General features: G+C 46.7%; 1 protein-coding gene across 1 annotated transcript in view; it reads left to right on the forward strand.

Annotated features, from left to right (window-relative positions):
* Positions 1–5,495: 5,495 nt before the first annotated feature.
* TNIP1 (TNFAIP3 interacting protein 1) overlaps positions 5,496–13,018 on the forward strand; it is a 167,037-nt gene continuing 159,514 nt past the window's right edge. Inside the window, exon 1 of the mRNA XM_068278378.1 lies at positions 5,496–5,513. The gene's annotated coding sequence lies outside the window, so the exon portion shown is untranslated. The remainder of the gene's footprint in view (positions 5,514–13,018) is intronic.

The following is a 13,018-nucleotide window of genomic DNA, read 5'->3' on the forward strand; positions in this document are numbered from 1 at the left end:
TATCTACTTATATATGGTTTTTTTTCCCTGGCATAGTATGGCTAATCCTACTGCTTTAATGATCACCACTATTCAAAGTACCAATAGAAGATATTATTATGAGCACAGGACCAATAGAGAGCTAATACTGATGTTGAGGTAGGGCCCCTCTGGCCCAAGGGCCCCCGATGCGGTCACAACCTCTGCACCCCCTATTGCTACGCCCCTGCAGGACACAGAGAGAGCACTGGCTTCTGAATGCTAATTTTGAATATGGGAGGCTGCTGCAGAAACCAGCTCTAACCATCAAACGCTACACGGACCTTTGTGTGTGACTCGGACCAAGCACTACAAGGCAGCGAGGGGTGTTAACCGTGTACTATTTTAACATTTTTTTTTATTTCTATTTTGTAGATTTAGCAACACAACAAACTATTTTGATGGTAATGACTGACTCACAATACACCTGTTGCTGGTCTCTTTCTCCCCCCGTGATACTGTGCTACGTCATCACAGAGCTTGCATTAACCACCCTGGCGTTCTGATAAGATCGCCAGGGAGGCTGCGGGAGGGTTTTTTTTAAATTAAAAAAAAACTATTTCATGCAGCCAACTGAAAGTTGGCTGCATGAAAGCCCACTAGAGGGCGCTCCGGAGGCGTTCTTCCGATCGCCTCCGGCGCCCATAATAAACAAGGAAGGCCGCAATGAGCGGCCTTCCTTGTTTTGCTTACACCGTCGCCATAGCGACGAGCGGAGTGACGTCATGGACGTCAGCCGACGTCCTGACGTCAGCCGCCTCCGATCCAGCCCTTAGCGCTGGCCGGAACTATTTGTTCCGGCTGCGCAGGGCTCAGGCGGCTGGGGGGACCCTCTTTCGCCGCTGCTCGCGGCGGATCGCCGCAGAGCGGCGGCGATCGGGCAGCACACGCGGCTGGCAAAGTGCCGGCTGCGTGTGCTGCTCTTTATTTGGTGCAAATCGGCCCAGCAGGGCCTGAGCGGCAGCCTCCGGCGGTAATGGACGAGCTGAGCTCGTCCATACCGCCAGGATGGTTAAAGTGCATGAGGGCTTGCCACCCCCCCCCCCCACACACACACACACACTCACACCCATTGTGGTCTGGGGTGAAGCATGACATGGGGAGCCAATCTCTCCACTTTACTGCATTGCCCAGGACCAGATTTCTGTGAAGATCACAAAGGCCCGGGGCTTGGGCGGCTGCAGCCCAAGGGGAAGTGAGATTGTTGCTACATTTCAATTCAATTCAATTCACTTTATTGTCATTGTGTAACACAACGAAATTACTTTTCATGACAACCCCACGGTGCATATAGGGAACATAGTGATAGTAACAAGGAAGAGAAGAAATTATACAAGTATGCCAGGTATTACAGATGTTTAAACAATTTGTACACAGTGTTAATTATTACAGAGAGGATTCAGAGTTCATCAAGTTTATGGCAGATGGGAAAAATCTGTCTTTCAGTCTGTTTGTGTGTGTGCGGATTGATCTAAAACGTTTACCTGATGGAAGGAGCTCAAACAAGGCATTTCCAGGGTGAGTGTTGTCTTTGATAATGTTTTTGGCCCTTCTCAAGCTGCGAGTATTATACAAGAGTTCCAGTGATGGTAGTTCAGTGCCAATAATGGCTTCTGCTGTTGTAACAACTCGCTGCAGGGCTTCTCTGGTAGCCTTTGTGCAGCTGTTGTACCAGGCCGTCATGCAATTGGTCAGAACGCTTTCTATAGTGCATCTGTAGAAATTAACCAGCAGCTTCTGTGGGAGGTTAGCGCTCCTTAGTTTTCTCAGAAAGTAGAGGCGTTGTTGTGCTTTGCCAGTTAGAGCTAAAGCATTGTCAGCCCAGGACAGGTTCTCTGCGATGGTGACTCCCAAAAATTTTAAGCTGGAAACTCATATGAAAGTGAAAGCTGCAAATGGGCTGCAACATATAAAAAATATAGACAAATGCCCAAAGGGGCTGCAGAACATGCATGTTACACATGGAAGAGGAAGCTACACGTGAAATGGGAGGGGCACTGCTGCACATGGAAGGAAGCACCAACATACTCGGCCTAGGGGCGGAAGAAGCATAAATCTGACCTTGGCAAGTTGGCGTTGCTTTCTGGGCAGAGGTAAGGCGGAGCTTCCAGTCTCCTGCCAGTTGTGGTGTATAGCTGCACATAATTGGGAAAGGGTAGGAGGCGCCCGTAGACATATGGCTATGTCCCTTGTAGTGTAGGAATAATTTGTAATAGTAAAAAATACCGATGTTCCTACCTTAAAGAGAAACTCCGACCAAAAATTGAACTTTATCCCAATGAGTAGCTGATACCCCCTTTTACATGAGGAATCTATTCCTTTTCACAAACAGACCATCAGGGGGCGCTGTATGGCTGATATTGTGGTGAAACCCCTCCCACAAGAAACTCCTCCCACAAGAAAAGTTTGAACCTTTGCCAGTTTCCTTGAACCTTGTTGCATTGTGGAAAATAGCTGTTTACAACTGCCACAAACCATGCAGCAGCTACATCACCTGCCAACAGTAAAATGTTCACTGGAGTTCCTCTTTAAGGGAGTCAGACTTATATGCATGGTAACGGTAAAAAGCTTCTCAATTTTTATTAGGGTACAATCGACAACGCGTTTCACGGCCACAGCCACTTCCTCAGGTCTATAGGTGTGCCTGGGTAGAAAATGTCAGGATACTGGACGCCGAGTCTGACTCCCTTCAGGTAGAAACATTGGTATCTTTTACGATTATAAATTATTCCTACACTACGAGGTGCATAGCCATATGTCTACGGGCGCCTCCTACCCTTTCCCAGTTACCTTCACCCCTGTATAGGGGAATGTGTACTTGGAACTCTCCGAGTGTGCCATCCTTTTCATCAGGAGCCGCGACCTACCCTTCTACTGGAAACAAGGCCGAGTGAGGACTGGACTTCTTCACATGCTGGTTGATTGGTTGCTGTCACAGCGACCCAATTTTGTGAGTATATTTCTTTATCCATCACATCTTCTGGTGTTGTAGTGATAATACACCAGATCGGGCTCTCGCTCTCCGTGTCCTTTTGTCTTCTATAAGAGCTGCACATAATGGACTGCCACTCTCCTTTCCTGCTTGCTGTCTGGAATAGGGCGTGGCTCAGCTGCAACTCAAGGTGGGGAGGGAGCATGGCATTGGCTGTCATGACTCCAGCTTACTTCATTTCCTGATGGGTGTGGCCAAACTGCCACTCTCCCTCCACTTGTGGCTTGAGGATGCATAAATTCTCATATTATGCAATGTTTTTGGTATGTAGATAAGGAATCTGAGTGAGCCGGTGACATTTGTGCCTTTCTTATGACACAGTTATACATATTACAACCTTGTGAAACCTTTTCAGAAGCAGGAACTGTGGCAGTGGTCGGTAACCCGCATCTCCAGTGCCCATCTATGTGTCATACATTCCCAATGCCTTAATCATTTCTGGTTTCAGGGGATTGCGCAGTAAACAATTCTCCTGCTGTGTAAATATCACCAGCGACTATCACAATTGTTTGACTTTGTGACTATATTTGTCCGCTGAGCGGATGTCGGGGAAATTCCATTCACATAACTCAATGTCAGAAATCTGACTACAAATCACTGCGGGAGTCTGAAAGATCATGGGGATGATGCCCCCTGCTGGAGAGGCCAGAATTGGCACCTGCAGGAAACAGGATGACTGGAATGAAAGCATAGACGAAAAAAAGGGTCATATTTGATCATGTAATGATGGTATCAGTGGCTGTGGTCCCTCTTGGTAAGAGGGGCCCGGTGCACATGGATGACGGTGATGTTGCAGAGAGCCCCTTTGATGTGTAGACTAGAGCATTGCGAGCGGAGCATGCGTGCGCATGGTACCCTCGTTTACACTGCGCTGCATATGCGGAAGTGATGTCACTGATGGTCGGTGGGGTTGTCCGCCCCATTTTGCCCACCGTGCGGACGCCCATGATCTTTCTGGATGTGCAATAGACCAGTTACAGTGTGAAAGTGCCCCGAGGGTGTTTTTGGCAGCGTTTTGGTATCTCCGACAATCTCCGGCAATTCCCAAAAACGCTTTACCGAGGAAAGTGGGTGGTGGGGAATCCGCTAGCACGATTGCAATTAGGGATAATCGCAATCGGAGGACATGTACCATTTTGAGAGCATTTGCGCTCAATGCTAAGTATATAAGATATATATATATATATATATATATATATATATATGATGCAAAATCGCTTTTGCAAAGCAATTTTGGAGTGCTTTTGGGGCTGAGCGACTTGAAAAAAAATGTATAATACTCACCAGGCGTCCGGATTTCCTGCTTGTGCCCCTAGACACACCCATACAGGAAGAGGTCACAGGCGCTTCTCTGATTGGTCATAGAGAAGCACCTATGATCTCTACCTTTAGGGGCGGGCACAGGACACCTGGAAAGTATAATAAAGTTTTATAAAAAAAAAAATGCGCAAATTGCTAATTGAAAGCAATGTACAGTGTATCTAAGTGTTGGGGAATAATGAGCGCAATTGTGCTAGGAGTCACTGCACACAGCGCTGCAGCGATTCTTAGTGGGTTCCAGGCCTTAAGGTGCGTACACACACACTACCAGCGGCAACGACGGGTCTGTCGGACCCTCCCACTGGGCGGTCTTTTAGCCGACAGTAATGCGTGTGCACGCGCTGTCGGCGGACTGATAAGGCTGTTTATGAACGATCCACTCAGCAGATCATTCATAAACAGCCTTATGGCCTGCAACCCACTGAAATCAGCAAACGCGAAACACAACCGCTAGCGTTTTGTCTGAGCGGTTTGCAAGCAGATTCATGCGCGTTTTTGGTTGCGTTTTGCAACATTGTATTTTTTTGCTCAGCGGTTGCGTATCGTTTTGCGTTTCGCGTTTTTATCCTGATTGGGCCTGTGAATTATATTCCATTTTGTTACAGTGTGCTGAACCGCAAAACGCTAGCAAAACCGCTCAGTTTAGGTTTTGCTGACCGTTTCCGCTAGCGTTTCAATACTTTACATTGAAGCGCTAACGCTCCCAAAATGCTGCACGTCCTGCGTTTGCGTTTCTGGGAAACGCAAACACTCCTGTGGAAGTTGCCCCATCCATTAACATCAGCTGAGCGTTTTGGCAAAGTGCTAGCGTATCGCAGTGCTGCCAAAAGCGCTCCTGTGGGTTCCAGCCCTATCAGTCCGCCGACAGACTACTGTCGGCTAAAGACCGCCCAGCGGGAGGGTCCGGCAGACCCATCGTTGCCGCTGGTAGTGTGTGTGTACGCACCTTTACAGCCTGCACATATCTTTGCTGCAGCCACAATGCTCACATGGGGTAGCAGAGCCTGTTGGACGGAGCAGATCAGCTGAGTAAACCTGGAAACTCCAGCGCAGGTTGTCAGATCAGGTTTAGCTAGGATGGGATTTCCCCTCAGCCCGGAGCAAATAGCTGCAAACAAGACCTTCAAACTTCTGTGTATTCAGCAGACAGACCCACGATGACAGCCCGGCTTATCAGCATGGGGTAAGGCTCTCTTCATATCCATTCTCTTAGCAGATTATCTGATGTCATTTATAATAGGTTTATGCTACATTCATCCTTGTATTAGAACAAGTGCAGCCGCAATTGTGTATATTTTTTGTTTTCCATAGGGATAGATATTAGATGAGGGATTGGGTGGGCCAGTGTAATACGTCTCTTGAATTGAAGGTAAAACTGTAATTATTATTTATTATTATTATTTTTTAGTATTTATATAGCGCCGACATATTACGCAGCGCTGTACAGTGTGTATATATATATATATTGTCTTGTCACTAACTGTCCCTCAAAGGAGCTCACAATCTAATCCCTACCATTGCCATATGTCTATATTATGTAGTGTAAGTACTGTAGTCTAGGGCCAATTTTTAGGGGGAGCCAATTAACTTATCTGTATGTTTTTGGAATGTGGGAGGAAACCGGAGTGCCCGGAGGAAACCCACGCAGACACGGAGAGAACATACAAACTCTTTGCAGATAGTGCCCTGGCTGGGATTCGAACCAGGGACCCAGCGCTGCAAGGCGAGAGAGCTAACCACTACGCCACCGTGCTGCCCATAAATGTAATAAAATAGATACAGATTTCCTCCTTCTCAAGAATTCTGCCTTCCTTGTAGACATTACGAATGATTAATGAGATGTAAATTCATGCAGGATTATGGAATTTTTTATGCAAATATAGGCAGATTAAAAAAATGAATCCCACCCAGTTTTAAATTGATTGGTCCATTTTCAAGCTACATGTATTTGCATAAAAATTGGCATAAATCTGCATGAACTCGGAAATATTTGCATCTTATTGATTATCCCTAGTAGACGGGGTCAACAAGGTGCCAATAATTCAATATTGATGCAAATTTATGTAGCTTGGAAATGGACCAATCAGTTGCAACAGATGTTACATTTCATTAGGTATGATCGTTAAAATGCAAATTCTTCTGAAATTATGCACATTTTTAAGCAAATACAGTTGTGTTCAAAATTATTCAACCCAAACTGAAATGGAGTGTTTTGGCCAGTTTGACATTGATTTTGATCATTTTAGTCATCTTGTTAACAATTAAATCAAAGACGCAGGGGTGAGCCTGGGGTGCCTGGCACCTGGGTGCAAGATTTTCTCTGGCGCCTATGGGAGTGGTTAAATTAACCACGCCCAACCACATAACCACACCCATGTCCTTCCTAATCACACCCACACCTTCCACCTCTTTACGCATGCATGTGATACCCCATTCCTACCCCTCTTCCATGGGCTTGCTCCTGGCTGGCTTTGGCTTCCTGCGAGTCTGCTAGTCTCTGGACTGACTCAGGCTGAGAGGCTCTGCGAGTGCGACGCAGTCACACACTGCGTATTTATGGCTGCCTGCGGCCACCCTACTCTCGCTCGCTGACGTCGGCTCCTCCCCCCTGCCAAGCCCAAGGTGGGCTGCCTGTATCTTTCCCGTTGCGCCACACAGCCTGCCAGTGTTGCCAACCTTTCACGTTATTTTTTACTGACAAATACCTAAAAATTTACTGACAAAAGATTATTTTTACTGACAAAAATTCCCCACTAAATGCACATAAGAGACTGCTTTTCCCCATGTAAATGCACATAACGAGAGACTGCTTTTCCCCATGTAAATGCACACAACGAGAGACTGCTTTTCACCAGCAAATGCACATAACGAGAGACTGCTTTTCACCAGCAAATGCACATAACGAGAGACTGCTTTTCACCAGCAAATGCACATAACGAGAGACTGCTTTTCACCAGCAAATGCACATAACGAGAGACTGCTTTTCACCAGCAAATGCACATAACGAGAGACTGCTTTTCACCAGCAAATGCACATAACGAGAGACTGCTTTTCACCAGCAAATGCACATAACGAGAGACTGCTTTTCACCAGCAAATGCACATAACGAGAGACTGCTTTTCACCAGCAAATGCACATAACAAGAGACTGCTTTTCACCAGCAAATGCACATAACAAGAGACTGCTTTTCACCAGCAAATGCACATAACAAGAGACTGCTTTTCACCAGCAAATGCACATAACAAGAGACTGCTTTTCACCAGCAAATGCACATAACAAGAGACTGCTTTTCACCAGCAAATGCACATAACAAGAGACTGCTTTTCACCTGCAAATGCACATAACAAGAGACTGCTTTTCACCAGCAAATGCACATAACAAGAGACTGCTTTTCACCAGCAAATGCACATAACAAGAGACTGCTTTTCACCAGCAAATGCACATAACAAGAGACTGCTTTTCACCAGCAAATTAACATAACAAGAGACTGCTTTTCACCAGCAAATGCACATAATGACAAACAGCCAGTGTCCCCAGGATATGTAGCCAGGGGGTATATGTGTCCGGGATAGGTAGCCAGGGGGTATATGTGCCCGGGATAGGTAGCCAGGGGGTATATGTGCCCGGGATAGGTAGCCAGGGGGTATATGTGCCCGGGATAGGTAGCCAGGGGGTATATGTGCCCGGGATAGGTAGCCAGGGGGTATATGTGCCCGGGATAGGTAGCCAAGGGGGTATATGTGCCCGGGATAGGTAGCCAAGGGGGTATATGTGCCCGGGATAGGTAGCCAGGGGGTATATGTGCCCGGGATAGGTAGCCAGGGGGTATATGTGCCCGGGATAGGTAGCCAGGGGGTATATGTGCCCGGGATAGGTAGCCAGGGGGTATATGTGCCCGGGATAGGTAGCCAGGGGGTATATGTGCCCGGGATAGGTAGCCAGGGGGTATATGTGCCCGGGATAGGTAGCCAGGGGGTATATGTGCCCGGGATAGGTAGCCAGGGGGTATATGTGCCCGGGATAGGTAGCCAGGGGGTATATGTGCCCGGGATAGGTAGCCAGGGGGTATATGTGCCCGGGATAGGTAGCCAGGGGGTATATGTGCCCGGGATAGGTAGCCAGGGGGTATTATGTGCCCAGGATAGGTAGCCAGGGAGTAATATGTGCCCAGGATAGGTAGCCAGAGGGTAATATGTGCCCAGGATAGGTAGCCAGGGGGTAATATGTGCCCAGGATAGGTAGCCAGGGGGTAATATGTGCCCAGGATAGGTAGCCAGGTGGTATAGGGTCCCCGTTTAGGTAGTGACAGGAGCGCACCCAACCCTCCCCTCCCGCCGCTGCTGCCTCTGCCGCCGCCACTCCCCCCTCACCTTGCAGCAGCTTCAGACCTCAATCAGCGGGCGACCCGACCAGTAAGAAGGCGCCAGGCGCACCCGCTCTATATGCGGAAGTGATGTCACTTCCGCATATCAGTGCGGCGTGCTAGGTCCTAGCGCCCGCCCGCCTGATCGAGGTCTGACGCGGCGCCGGCGGCTAGAGGGAGGGAGGGAGGGAGCGAGCGAGCGGCGGCCACAGGGGGAGAGTGGCGGCCGGGCGGCGCCTCTCAGAGGCAGGCGCCTGGGTGCCTTGCACCCGCCCAGGCTCGGCCCTGCAAAGACGCACTTGTAAGTCAGACAAATATAACATAGCATTTATAATAAAATAACCACAAAATGTCTTTTCTGTGCTCACATCATTATCAGTTTTATTCAACACCCAAGTGACATTCATTCTCAGTACTTAGTACAACATCCTTTTCCAGTTATAACAGCTTTTAAACGTGAAGCATAGCTTGACACAAGTGTCTTGCAGCGATCTATGGTTATCTTAGCCCGTTCTTCATGGGCAAAAGCCTCCAGTTCAGTCACATCCTTAGGCTTGCGCACTGCAACTGCTTTCTTTAAGTCCCACCAGAGGTTCTCAATCAGATTTAAGTCTGGTGACTGCAATGGCCACTCCAAAATGTTCCAGCCTTCAATCTGCAACCATGCTCTAGTGGACTTGGAGGTATGATTGGGATCATTGTCCTGTTGAAAGGTCCAACGTCTCCCAAGCCTCAGGTTTGTGACGGACTGCATCACATTTTCATCCAATATCTCCTGGTACTGAAGAGAATTCATGGTACCTTGCACACGCTGAAACTTCCCTGTACCTGCAGACGCAAAACAGCCCCAAAGCATGATTGACCCCCCGCCATGCTTCACAGTAGGCAAGGTGTTCTTTTCTTCATAGGCCTTGTTCTTCCTCCTCCAAACATAGCGTTGATCCATGGGCCCAAACAGTTCTAATTTTGTTTCATCAGTTCACAGAACACTACCACAAAAGTTTTGGGATAATGTTCTGTGGACTGATGAAACGAAATTGAATAATTTTGAACACAACTGTATATGCAGTTTGAAAATGGCCCAATCAATTTAAACCCTGGTTGATCATCCCTTCATTTCATTGGTTTATTTTCCAAGCTGCGTATATATGCATAACTTATTAGCATCTCACTGACCATTCCTAAGGCCTCTTTTCCGTGAACAGTTGATAGGCAGTGAAATGCCTCTCAAACTTTCACAACTGCTCACTGCTGCCTGGTAACTGCTCGTTGCTGCCTGGTAACTGCTCACTGCTGCCTGGTAACTGCTCACTGCTGCCTGGTAGCTGCTTGCTGAGCACACAGTTCAACAATATGTGGAAAAGAGGCCTAAGGGCTGACCGCTAGCAATTTCCCCAAGGCTTCTTTCCCACTAAGACGTTAGATTGCTATGTTAAGGTCCCATAATGTGCACCTAACGCAACACATAGTGGGGTAGAAGCTGGACGTCAGATCGAGCCGCGTTAAGCGGCTCTTCATGCGTCCTGTGATGCCGTGATGCGTACTCTTGGACGCATGCGGCATCACGTGGTCCTGCCGGCCAATCGCTGCACAGAGCGGCGCCCCAGGAAGTAAACACTGCACGTCACACCGTGCAGTGAATATTAATTAGCCATGTGCCCGGCCGAGGAGGAGGAGGAAGAGAGATCCTCCTCCAATATTACTGAGCATGTGCAAACAGTCTAACGCGGCTTAGGCCTCGTTCACATCTGCTGCGCTGAAAAACGTGTTAAAGCGCATGGTAAAAAACGCATGCGCTTGTGCGCGCTTTAGTCCGCGTTTCTGTGCGTTGCGCTGCGCTTCTTTAAAGCACGTTTTGCTTACTGTAGCAGCAGCAGTTGTCAATAAAACTTTGTTTTTGTATGTAAATGTATTTTTTTCTCCAATTAGGGGTAAAAAACGCATGCGCTTCTATGCGCTTGTACGCGCTTCTATGCGCTAAAAAAGCGGACCCATTCACTTGCATTGCTGTGCGCTTTCCAGCTCAACGCACAGAAATGCCTGCAACACTACGTTTCTGTAACGCTGCTCAGCGCAGCGCATAGATGTGAACCAGCTACATTTAGTTACATGGAAAAATCAATACCTTGCTGAACGCACAGGGCAGTGCGCTGTGGAAAGCGCACAGAAACGGCCCTGATGTGAACGAGGCCTTAGCCGCGTAGAACCCACAGCATGCAGCACTTTGAAAGAACGTGAAGCATTACAATGTAACACAACGTGGGCACTGTGAACAGCCCATTGATTTTTCATTGCTATGCGGTGGGCTGCGTTACAGGCTGCACTAATGTGCACCTGTAACATCTTACTGTGAAAGCAGCCTAAACGCTCAGCTAATGTTAATAGATGGGCCAAATTCCACTGGAGCAATTGCAATGACCAAATCACAAAACCCAGGACATGCAGCATTTTTGAGCGTTAGCGATTAGCGTTTCTGCAATGTAAAGTACACAGGGGCAGCTGATCTGGCCGAGTCATCAACTGCTATAAAGAGGACCCCCTGGGAGACTGCCTTGGGGCGGAGCTATGGCGAGGGACACATAGGCTTCCAGGGGCTGGAGGAAGCCCCAGTAAAGTAAATCTGATTTATTTTTTTAATTTTCAAATGTATCATTTAAATAACTAGGTCACCATTGAGTGTTTTTCCCCTTATGGATTAAAGCAATTTTCAGCGCTTTTGCTTTCATCCGCCAATAACTTTATCAATACTCATCACATGATCTATAGCTTGATTTTATTTGTCTATTTGCCCCCGTTATAACAACCTTTAAATGAGGTCTCTAGTACTATGTATTGCGACAATATTATATTTGGAAATAAAGGTGTACTTTTTCAGATTTGCATCCGTCACTAATTGCAAGCCATTACTTGCAAAAATAAAAGTAATATACCCTCATGATATACTTATTAAAAAAAAGTTTAGTCCCTAAGGTAACTATTTATGCATTTTTTTAATGTAACTTTTAACATACAACTGTTTTATATTGGTAACTGTGGGGGAGTCAAGGGGTTAATTTTAATGGGTGATTTATGTATTTTTATTAAAGGATACCCAAACTGAAATGTGACATGATGAGATAGACATGTGTATGTACAGTGCCTAGCACACAAATAACTATGCTGTGTTCCTTTTTTTCTTTCTCTGCCTGAGTTAAATATCAGGTAAGTGGCTGACTCAATCCTGACTCAGACAGGAAGTGACTACAGTGTGACCCTCACTGATAAGAAATTCCCCTTTTTTACCTCTTTCTTGCACTCGGAAACCATTTTCTGCTAGGAAAGTGTTTTATAGTTGGAATTTCTTATCAGTGAGGGTCACACTGTAGTCACTTCCTGTCTGAGTCAGGACTGAGTCAGCCACTTGCATACCTTATATTTAACTCTTTCAGGCAGAGAAAGAAAAAAAAGGAGCACCGCATACTTATTTGTGTGCTAGGCACTGTACATACACATGTCTATCTCATTATGTCACATTTCAGTTCGGGTATCCTTTAAATGTGTTAGGGTGATATTTACCATTTGGCCACCAGATGCTGCCTCCCCCCCCCCCCCCCGTTTATTCCTCCTATGTACTGCACAGTACACAGAGGAAGTAATGCGTTTATGTTTTACTTTCACTTTTATTAATGACTGCTGGTGATCATTGATCACAGGAACTTACTGTAGATGGATGAATGGGAACTGTGTGCAGCAGCGGGAACGCGCACAAGCACACGCGGCGGTATCGGCAGGGACGCGCGATTCATCAGGATGTTGAATCCATGTCCTGCTGGACCTAGATTCATTATGTATATATATATATATATATATATATATATATGTATGTATGTATATATATATATATATGTATGTATATATATATGTATATATATGTATGTATATATATTTTCACTGATAGGTACATCAGTACTGAAAGACAGACAAGAAAAAAAAGAGGGACAGAGGCTATTGGGTTCCCAAAGAGGGACTGTCCCTCAAAAAAGGGGCAGTTGGGTAGTATGCCCTCTGCCGAGTTGATCCGCCATGGTGGATCATCCGTTGGGGCATCACAGGTGACGTTGGGAACATTGCTAGGATCCTAAGAGATCTGGGGCATATTTGGGCATTCCAGCCAGAAAATGGGTGTGGTCATGGGTGGAGCCAAATTTACATAAACTTAACAGCGGTCTAAGTACGCCTGCCCAGCAAAATGTTGTATGAAGCCCCCTCTCCATTAATAAAACAATTGCAGAATATCACATAAATAGGCAGTGGTACTTGGCTTCTGTGCTGGCTGGTCTGGCCTT

Source organism: Hyperolius riggenbachi, chromosome 3, assembly GCF_040937935.1.
Source record: "Hyperolius riggenbachi isolate aHypRig1 chromosome 3, aHypRig1.pri, whole genome shotgun sequence".
In the NCBI taxonomy this organism is placed as follows: domain Eukaryota; kingdom Metazoa; phylum Chordata; class Amphibia; order Anura; family Hyperoliidae; genus Hyperolius; species Hyperolius riggenbachi.